General features: G+C 36.9%; 1 long non-coding RNA gene across 1 annotated transcript in view; it reads right to left on the bottom strand.

Annotated features, from left to right (window-relative positions):
* Positions 1–10,000, bottom strand: part of LOC135116400 (uncharacterized) — a 13,034-nt gene that overhangs the window by 718 nt on the left and 2,316 nt on the right. The window contains exons 2-3 of the long non-coding RNA XR_010276295.1: positions 1,486–1,642; positions 1–172 (exon numbers count right to left, since the gene is read on the bottom strand). The exon at positions 1–172 is cut by the window's left edge and continues 53 nt beyond it. This is a non-coding gene — a long non-coding RNA (uncharacterized LOC135116400). The remainder of the gene's footprint in view (positions 173–1,485; positions 1,643–10,000) is intronic.

Below are 10,000 nucleotides of genomic sequence, written 5' to 3'. Positions count from 1 at the left end.
AGCGGGTCTTTTTTTTTTTCTTTTCCGTTGCCCTAGGCCTGTGACCTTCTTATATAGGTCTTTCACCCCATGTACTGCCTGTGAGGGAAGTTTCAAGACACTTCTCCGCATAATTTCGGATATTCTTTCGGACCGTTTTCTTCAAGAACTGGCACAGCGGAACTTTTCTCACCTTTTGTTACCCGTGGACATACATACAAAAAAAAAGAGAAAAAGACAACAAATTAGGCATTAGTGTTCAAATTCCTTCATCTCGTAACTTTTTTTCCTAAGCACAGAACATTTTGGAAGCTCACAACACTGAACCAAGTGAACAGAGATTGTATATGCAGTCATAGCACATAGTCGATGAACCTGCTGCTTTCACTTCCTGTGTTCAGCTTCTTTACCCTCAATCCTAATCTCCTATTCTAGCTGTCTATCTCCTAGTTATCAGGCTTGCGAGGAGATTGTCAATTGATTGAAAGAAAACAAAAAAACATCTTGGACGTGAATGCTAAATGTTGAACGTGTCTTGAGGCAAGGGCTTGCATTTCTACTGCAGGAAGTCGAAATGACTTGCTTCTACATGTAGTGGTGTGGTTAGGCTTGTTGTGACACGTGTACCCTGGTCACCATTTCCTCACCATGACAAAAAAAGACATCTCTGACTGACATGTGTACGTATATACCTGATTTTCTTTGGAGAACGGCAAACTTTTAAAAACCTCGTTTCCTTCAGATAGTTTAAATCCAATAAATGGATCGGAAAAGTGTTTCTTTCTTACCAAGTTCCATCCTGCACACTCCATCTTCTTTGCTTAATCTGCAACACACACACACACACATACACATACACTCACACACACACACACACACACCTTAATAAGTACACTATACCAACACTGCCCATGTCGTTTTTGTCCCTGGACTCCTCAGTACTGTCACGTCATAGGTCTGTATGGTAGAGGCGGGCGTCAGGCCTCGTCATGGACAGTGTTTAACGTCACAGGCAGCTGTCTCCTGTACACGTGAAAATGACATGTGGCTTTAACAGTGTAGCTCAATGGAAGGCTGTGTCCGTGTTCACTTTACATTACTCGTCGAGGGAGTCACGGAGCGAGTGTATCAATAAGCGTGTCTCTTGTGGTGTGACCTGACACGCTCCTCGCCTCCCACGTTTTGGCGCGTGCTGACCTCAATGTATTAATTAAGTTAGAAATATTTATATGTAGAGACGATAAAAAGAGATGGTACCTCATAGGTTCTTTATTATATCCATCGATGTTCTTATGTGTGTGTGTCAGTGTGTGTGTGTGTGTGTGTGTGTGTGTGTGTGTGTGTGTGTGTGTGTGTGTGTGTGTGTGTGTGTGTGTGTCATTCACCTACAGTCGTCTCCCTGTCAGTCGTTCCCCCACGGAAAGACCTCAGAGCTCATAGTGACCAGTCTTTGGATAGAACTGAGACCACTCACACGTCACACAACGTGACAGTGAGGTCACAAACCTTCGGCTTACATCCCGTATCTACTGGTTAGGTGAGCAGGGGCTACACTTAAAAGACTCCTCCATTTGTCTTGCCACGCCCGGGACTCGAATCCAGGCCTTCACGGTTGTAAGCCGAATGTGCTGACCATTACACTGCGCGTTGTGTCAGCACTACGCTGTAATGATAACAATAATAATAATAATAATAATAATAATAATAATAATAATAATAATAATAATAACAATAATAATGATAATAATAATAATAATAATAATAATAATAATGATAATAATAATGATAATAATAATAATAATAATGATAATAATAATAATAATAATAATAATGATAATAATAATAATAATAAAAAAAAAAAAAATAATAATAATAATAATGATAATAATAATAGTGTGTGTGTGTGTGTGTGTATGTGTGTGCGCGCGTGCAATATTATTCATTAACCCTGATAATAATTAGTCAATCTATTTTCTTCAATATATTTAGATCTTAACTGTAATGATGTGAGCACTTAGTACTACATTTTCCCATCATCAAATGGATTAATTCACGTAATGCCTTTTGTCCGTAATAATTAAACTCCGACATAGGAGATCTAATACCACATGGACACAAAATAAATCTTTGATAGAAACTTTTAGCAGAAACCTTTAGTACATTAAGAAATGTCAGTGGGTTGTGAGAGACGAGGTGAGAAGGACTCTTCTGTTCTGCCGTTTACTCTTAAATACAGATGCAATCATTAATATGAGTTAGTACAGCGAATGGCTCTGGCAACAAGGATATCAAGACTTCTTTTATTTTGCTTTGTTGAGATTATTCCACTCAACTTCCTCCCTTCCGCCTCCCTCTCCTTGTGCAAAAAAAAAAATAAAATCGTTTGGAAAGAAAATGGCAAATATGTGAAAATGAAAAGGAAGAAAGTAGAGAGAGAGAGAGAGAGAGAGAGAGAGAGAGAGAGAGAGAGAGAGAGAGAGAGAGAGAGAGAGAGAGTGGTAGAGGGCAAGAAAAAAAACGAATGAAGAGAGAGAGGGAAGAGTAATGGGGAGAGAGTATGGGTTGAAGAGAGAGAAGAGGAAAGGAGAGAGGAGAGTGATGGGTGAGGAAGTAGGAGCAAGAGACTAGGAGAAAGAGGGACATGGGAAAGTGGGGAGTGGAGAAGCGCTGTCTCAGTACGTCATGAATCATGCATGAACGAACCGCTAGCAAAGGATGTCCCCAGGGTTTAGGTGGAAGAAAAGACATGATTACAGACCAAAGAAGAGGAGGGGGGAGGATGAAGGAGGATGAGGAGGAGGAGAAAGAGGAGGGAAGAGGAAAGGGAAGGAGGAAGAGGAGGAGGAGGAGGAGGATAGGAAGCTGTTCAAGGGGAGTGTGCGACTGACTGAAATGAAATGAAAAGGAGACAGGTGGAGATAATTAATTAGAGCATTTCTGGCCTCAAATAAGAAATTATTGGCGTAGTTTTATGTTGAAGTTAATGCAGAGAGAGAGAGAGAGAGAGAGAGAGAGAGAGAGAGAGAGAGAGAGAGAGAGAGAGAGATAGATACGCATGCCACAACAGAACTTATGGTCCTCACGAGATGACCTGACCTAGGACTACTAAGGTGATAGTACAGTGTAGAAGGAAGGACAGCAAAGTAGAAGGCTCTTTCCCTACCTGCCACACCTTCCGCCATAAGCTGTATTGGAAAAATAATTATCCTTCTGGGTTGGAGAAATAAAAACCCGAAGGAAATATTATAAGGAAGAATGGAAGTAGATGGAATGAGGTGCCCTCATTTCATGGAGGCAAGGTAGTTAACCTCTAACAAATACTGTTAACCGCGAATCTAAGGCAAAATGTTTATCAAGACGGAGTTTAAAAGTCTTCACGGTGTTGCAATCTGTCACGTCTCGAGGAAGCCTATTCCAGAGATGAAAAAGAAAAGATAAGATGAAAAAAAAGGAAAGATTCATGAGAAATGAAGGATTTCCCAACAATTTTGCAACCATTTCCTTGTGTGTAATTTGAAAAGCCTATCGTGAAATACTTACTGCAGTCCAGTGTCCAATCAATGCCTTTGATTATTTTAAACACTTGTATTAAGTCGCTATTTAGTCTTCTTTGAGTTACTGGGAATTATTTGATTCTTTATGTCGCTCTTCGTATGATTTGTTTCTTAGGAATGGCATAATATTTTTTACTCTACGCTGAACCCATTCTAATTCATCTATGTCTTTCTGGTAATAGGGGGGAAATGCTTGAACGCAATATTCCAAAAGGGGACGGACCAAGGAGTTATACAGAGGATCGTATCTTTAGATTATGTTCAAATGATCCACCGATTAAGCCAGTTATTTTGTTCGCTTTCTTTACAACTACTAAACCTTGCTGCCTAGGTTTATGCTGCTCGATATTGTTACTCCTAAATTAATTTCGCTGTCTACACTCTTAAGTTAGGGTACGATTCATAATATACTTTGCTTTCTCGTTTCGATACCTATATGAAGCACTTTACACTTATTTGCATTAAAAGCCTGACTACTCTAATACGTGTTCCTAATATTTTGCATACAACTGAGGTAATCTAAGTGACCGGTAATTGCAGGAGTAAAGATTTACAGCTTTTCTTTTTTTTTTTTTTTGAAAATCGGAGTTCCGTTAGCGAGATTCCACTCATCAGGCATTGTACCAGACTCCAGGGATTTATTGGATAATAAAGCAAGTGATTTACCTGGTTCACATTTATCTTAATTTTAAAATGCGGGAGGAGATCGTGTCAGGCCTGAATGATTTGCTTACTTTAAGTTTATCAATATATTTTGACACGTCTCTTTCTGTAATGCTGATACTTCGTTGTATGTACTTAGGGCATCGCTGTTATTCATTTAGACTACTGGTATCGAAAGGATGTCGCAGAGGTCTTCGGCTGTAAAAAAAAACTTATGTAAAGAAAGTGTTAGCCAAAAATTACAGAAGTGTCTTTAAACCTCCCTCTAGAAAGAGTTCAAGTCATAAGAAAGTGGAAATACAGAAGCAGGCAGGGAATTCCAGAGTTTACCAGAAAAAGGGATGAATGACTGAGAATACTGGTTATCTTTTGCATTAGAGAGGTGGAGAGAATAGGGGTGAGAGAAAGAAGAAAGTCTTGTGCAGCGAGGACGCGGGAGGAGGGGAGGCATGCAGTAAGCAAGACCAGAAGAACAGTTGGCATGAAAATAGCGGTAGAATATAGCAAGAGATGCAACATTGCGGCGATGAGAAAGAGACTGAAGACAGTCAGTTAGAGGAAAGGACTTGATAAGACGAAAAGCTTTTGATTTCACCCTGTCTAAAAGAAAGATATGAGTGGAACCCTCCCCCTACATGTGAACCATATTTCATACAAGGATGAATCAAGCCTATTTACAGAGTTAACAGCAGGGAAGGGGAGAGGGGTGAGAAATACTGGCGGAGACGACTCAGAACACCTAACTTCTTAGAAGCTGTTTTAGATAAAGATGAGCTGTGAGGTTTCCGGTTTAGATTATAAGTACAGAACAGACCGAGGATGTTCCATGTAGAAGAGGGGGACAGTTGAGTGTCAGTAAAGGAGAAAAAAAAAAAAAATTATCTGGAAGGTTGTTTCGAGTTGACAGATGGAGGAACTGAGTTTTTGAGGCATTGAACAATACTAAGTTTGCTCTGTGCTAATCAGAAATTTTAGAGAGATCAGAAGTCAGGCATTCTGTGCATCCAATAGTTGAGGTAATCACTCTCTTCTGCCTGATAAAGCTATAAAATTCCTTTCGGTTCGTCTTGCTCTGGTTCGCAACGTGTAATTCGGTGGACCTTTTGCTCTGTTTGATTAACCTCTTTGCTTTACGCCTTAACTCTGTGAATCTAGGTTGTTCTTCGTTATTACTGTCGAAATTTAATATGTTATGGGCGTCACTCGGCGAGCAGATATTCGGCAATTTGTTTGTTCCGCCACTTAAGCTTGACGTTTTGAGTGGGACGTCAGTTTTTCAGAGGCACGCATTCTTGCACAGCTTTTAAATAATTTTCAGAGAAAAATTTCCATTGAGCATTAATGTCTCTAGTGGTATGTAAATAGCTCCAGTTTACAAAGTTTTACTATTCTTTAGTCACTGAATTTTCTCTGTTTTTATGTGATTCATTATCCAAGAAGTTTATAACCAAGATGATTGCGCGGTGCTCGTTATTACTGAACTCCTCACCGATATTCAGATTTTCTACTAATTCATTTTTCGTACCAAGTATGAGGTCGAGTACGTGTTATCACGTGTCGAGTTTTGTACAAATTGATTAACTGAATTTTCTTTTAAGTTATTAAACAAATCGTGTCCAGGTGCGACACTCACTCAGGAGGTGAGTGGTTCGCCGCACTTCGTCACCGATAAATAAAAATCACCAAGGACTACAGCGTCGTGTGTGTCATTTATTCCGTTAATTTGTTCGTAAATGTCGCGGTCGGTTTGGACTGGCAGGGCTGTACGTACAGAAGATCAATGGCTAAAGAGAGAGAGAGAGAGAGAGAGAGAGAGAGAGAGAGAGAGAGAGAGAGAGAGAGAGATAAGAAGAGAGGGAGAGAGAGGGAGAGAGAAGGGTGGGGTACAAGCTCTCAACTTTTACGCAGAACATGGTAGAGGCTGTTGCTTTTCTTTGAATGGGAGAATAGACACAATATTTAGTTTACAGGGAAACATTCACGAGAATCCTCAAAATCAACGGACAAGAAAGACTTGCCGTTGAGACTTTCACTGTGGCGGAGGTGGTGAAGAAGAGCCATCGGGTACTTCACAGTAGGTGCTCGCCCATGTCCTTTGGTAGGAAAAATAGGAGGTACAGAGGGAAAACTTAATGCAGGGGAGAAGGTATAAATAAAAGAGAGGTAAGAAAGAGAAGATAGGAGGGAATGGAAGAAAAAAACAGGAAGTTAAAGATATATGTTCTGGGAGGGGAAGAAACAGGACTGAAGAAAAGGTAGAGAGATGTTAAAGTTCAGGAAGGAAAAAAAAAAAGAGAAAAAAGGAGAGATAGGAGGGGAAGAAAGGGGAAAAAATTAGGGAAAAAAGGAGGGTCAGTTATTGTTCACTGGATATGACTTGAGATAGGATAAGAGGGAGTTGGTATGCAAAAGATGATGCATAAAGGTAGTAAAAAGAGGAAGAAACATGAGGGAAGCGTTTGATTAGGTAGATATGAAGCTAGGGAAGTGTGTTGTTGAAGAAAATTAACAAGAAATTCCACGTCTTCAAAAAAAAAAAAATCCAATGCTTCAATTTAAATATAATTGTTGTCCCTTATGTATATTTTTTACAACAATATTAGTAATAATTATTTTTTTTACTTAATTATTATTATGCATAATTATTATTATGCAACAAAATATCGAGTCTCGTGAAGGAATATTTGAATAATTAAAGTGGTATCGTTTAAAATTATAATTTTAAATTTAAAAATATAAATTAAATTATGCCATCAAAAGTAGTTAGTTTTTGTCAGTTAAAAAAAAAAAAAAATAGGTCTATTCTTCGTGAGTAAAGCGAATTCATGGAAATTTCTGGAAAAGAACAGATTACGGAATCCTTCATTTGTGACTAAATTATGATAGTTTTTTTTCTTTTTATTTTCTTCCTTACCACATATCTTTCTTCATTTCTCTCTTACTTCCTCCTTCCTTCTTTTCTCTCTTCCTTTTCATCTTTCCCTCGCTATTTTGTCAATACCTATACACATCTCACAATCTCTTTCACCGCTACTTCCCTACCTCTATTATTTTCCTCAGAACGGCAACAGATCTGCCACCATCACCATCAACACTTCATACTGTATAATCCCTCGATCCTGTAGCCGTTCATGCTTCATCCACTTTTTGTTAGCACCGATATATCATCACCTGTTGTACTTCTCTACCCATGTGTCATCGGCCAGGCGTTAACATCCTATAAGTCAGTAGCCATGCCTGACATTTCCGGCTGTTTAAACCCCTTTATTAACTTATCTATTTATTAATTATTCACTTATTGTTTTACTTTATTTATTTATTTTTTTTATTTTATTTTAATAAAAGAACACGGATGAGATAAATGACAAAAAAGCTGGAGCTGTATTTGCAGTAGTAATTGGATAGAGACAGTCACATTGAAGACATATCAAGACTTATTATTTGTGTGTGTGTGTGTGTGTGTGTGTGTGTGTGTGTGTGTGTGTGTGTGTGTGTGTGTGTGTGTGTGTAAACACAGGCTTTCAGGGAGGGAACTCAAGTCTCTGGTGATTGTTGTTCGTGAGTTGTTTTCATAAGGCAAAAATTTTTAAAGTGGTAATTCTTTGAATTTTGAATAATTAGCCATAAAATTACATATTTTTTCCTTTATCCTCCTCTAGCTCTTCAGAAGAATGTTTTTCATATAGCTCGTCGGATGAATGTTTTTCATAATTTTTTTTTTTTTTTTGTTATTTATTTATCTCTATTTATTTACTTACTCATTCATTTATTCTTACCAACTTATCACCACGTGTACATGCTCTGGAAAGAAAGGAAGCATTAGTATCTTGTTCAGTCACGGTTGTAGATTTCCTTCACTCTACCATTTCCTTTTTCCACTAACGCTGAACTCATCTCTCGGATCTTTACTAACAACTCTAAGCAGGATAATTCAAGAAGTGTTCTCCTTCAACTCCCACCCTACGATTATATTATACCTATTACCGAAAAAAATAAATAAATAAATAGATAAATAAATAAATAAATAAATAAATAAATAAATAAATAAATAAATAAATAAATAAATAAATAAATATATATATATATATATATATATATATATATATATATATATATATATATATATATATATATATATATATATATATATATATATATATATATATATATATATATATATATATATATATTTTTTTTTTTTTTTTATTTATTTATTTTATTTATTTATTTATTTTTTTTTCGGTAATAGGTATAATATAGTCGTAGGGTGGGAGTTGAAGGAGAACACTTCTTGAGTTATTCTGCTTGGAGTTGTTAGTAAAGATCCGAGAGATGAGTTCAGCGTTAGTGGAAAAAGGAAATGGTAGAGTGAAGGAAATCTACAACCGTGACTGAACAAGATACTAATGCTTCCTCTCTTTCCAGAGCATGTACACGTGGTGATAAGTTGGTAAGAATAAATGAATGAGTAAGTAAATAAATAGAGATAAATAAGTAACACACAAAAAAAAATATATATATATATATATATATATATATATATATATATATATATATATATATATATATATATATATATATATATATATATATATATATATATATATATATATATATATATATATATATATATATATATATATATATATATATATATATATATATATATATATATATATATATATATATATATATATATATATATATATATATATATATATATATATATATATATATATATATAAAGGGTATAAATGGACAAGAGATTTTCTCTCAAGCGTATTTCATTAAAAGTGGTGGCAAATCACTTGCCATCATTTTTTAAAGAAATATGCTTGAGAGAAAATTTCCTGCTCATTTATACCCTTAATATACCTTGTGATGGAGCAGAATCACGCAATACACGTCGCCGCAGGAGGCCCAGCGACGATGAGAGGAAAAACCTTATGAAAAATAGAACTGATGAATGACATTGCAAGTTACAAGATCTTAAACCTCTACATCAAAGATTAAAGAAGAATTGGGACAATGTGGACATTGATGTCCGCATTAAAAAGAATATAGACAGAACACTTGAAGAGGTGATCTTGCAACACAAAAACGCAACCATAAGAGCTAACCAGCAGAAGCTCATCAACCTCAACGGTGGCCAGATAAAATATCCACGACCAAGTTGTGGATACATTAACCTCACCAAGAAGCCGCTCACAGTACATCAAGAAGAACTTCTAAATATGGGACTCAACTGCCACGTAATGTCCAAACCAAGAAAATTTCTGAAACGCATCGAATGCGAGATCCTCATCGATGAAGTGGAAAAATTGTCACAGAAAGGTTAAGTTACCATCGAGCCGTCCTTCGGACAAAAAATCGTCTCGGAATCCAGCAAAACAAGAGGAAACTTTAACAGCACCATCATTGAACCAAGACACATGGAAGCAGCGAAACAACTTATTACGATCAGACGTGCAGACAAAGCTTCCACTTACGTCCTCATCGACACCCCCGAGTACTTGCAGAAAATGGATGAAATTCTAAGCGATACTAGTAAATTCATGAAGATTACCAAGGATCCCACAGAAGCCCTGAAGATGAAATTCAGCAGGATAATAATGAAGAATAACTCCACCAGCAAAACCGTCAAGTTTGAGAAGCCGATCGGAATATACAGCATGGGATACTGTTACAGGAATGTAAAGACCCACAAATCTGGCAACAAGCTTCATCCGATTATCTCGCAGATCCCGACGCCTACCTACAAGCTAGCCAAGAGATTGTGTTCTCTCCTATCCCCATACATACCT

This window comes from Scylla paramamosain, chromosome 3 (assembly GCF_035594125.1).
Source record: "Scylla paramamosain isolate STU-SP2022 chromosome 3, ASM3559412v1, whole genome shotgun sequence".
Taxonomy (NCBI): domain Eukaryota; kingdom Metazoa; phylum Arthropoda; class Malacostraca; order Decapoda; family Portunidae; genus Scylla; species Scylla paramamosain.
Note: the sequence above shows the minus strand (reverse complement) of the source record. Positions and strands in the feature narration are given on the sequence as shown.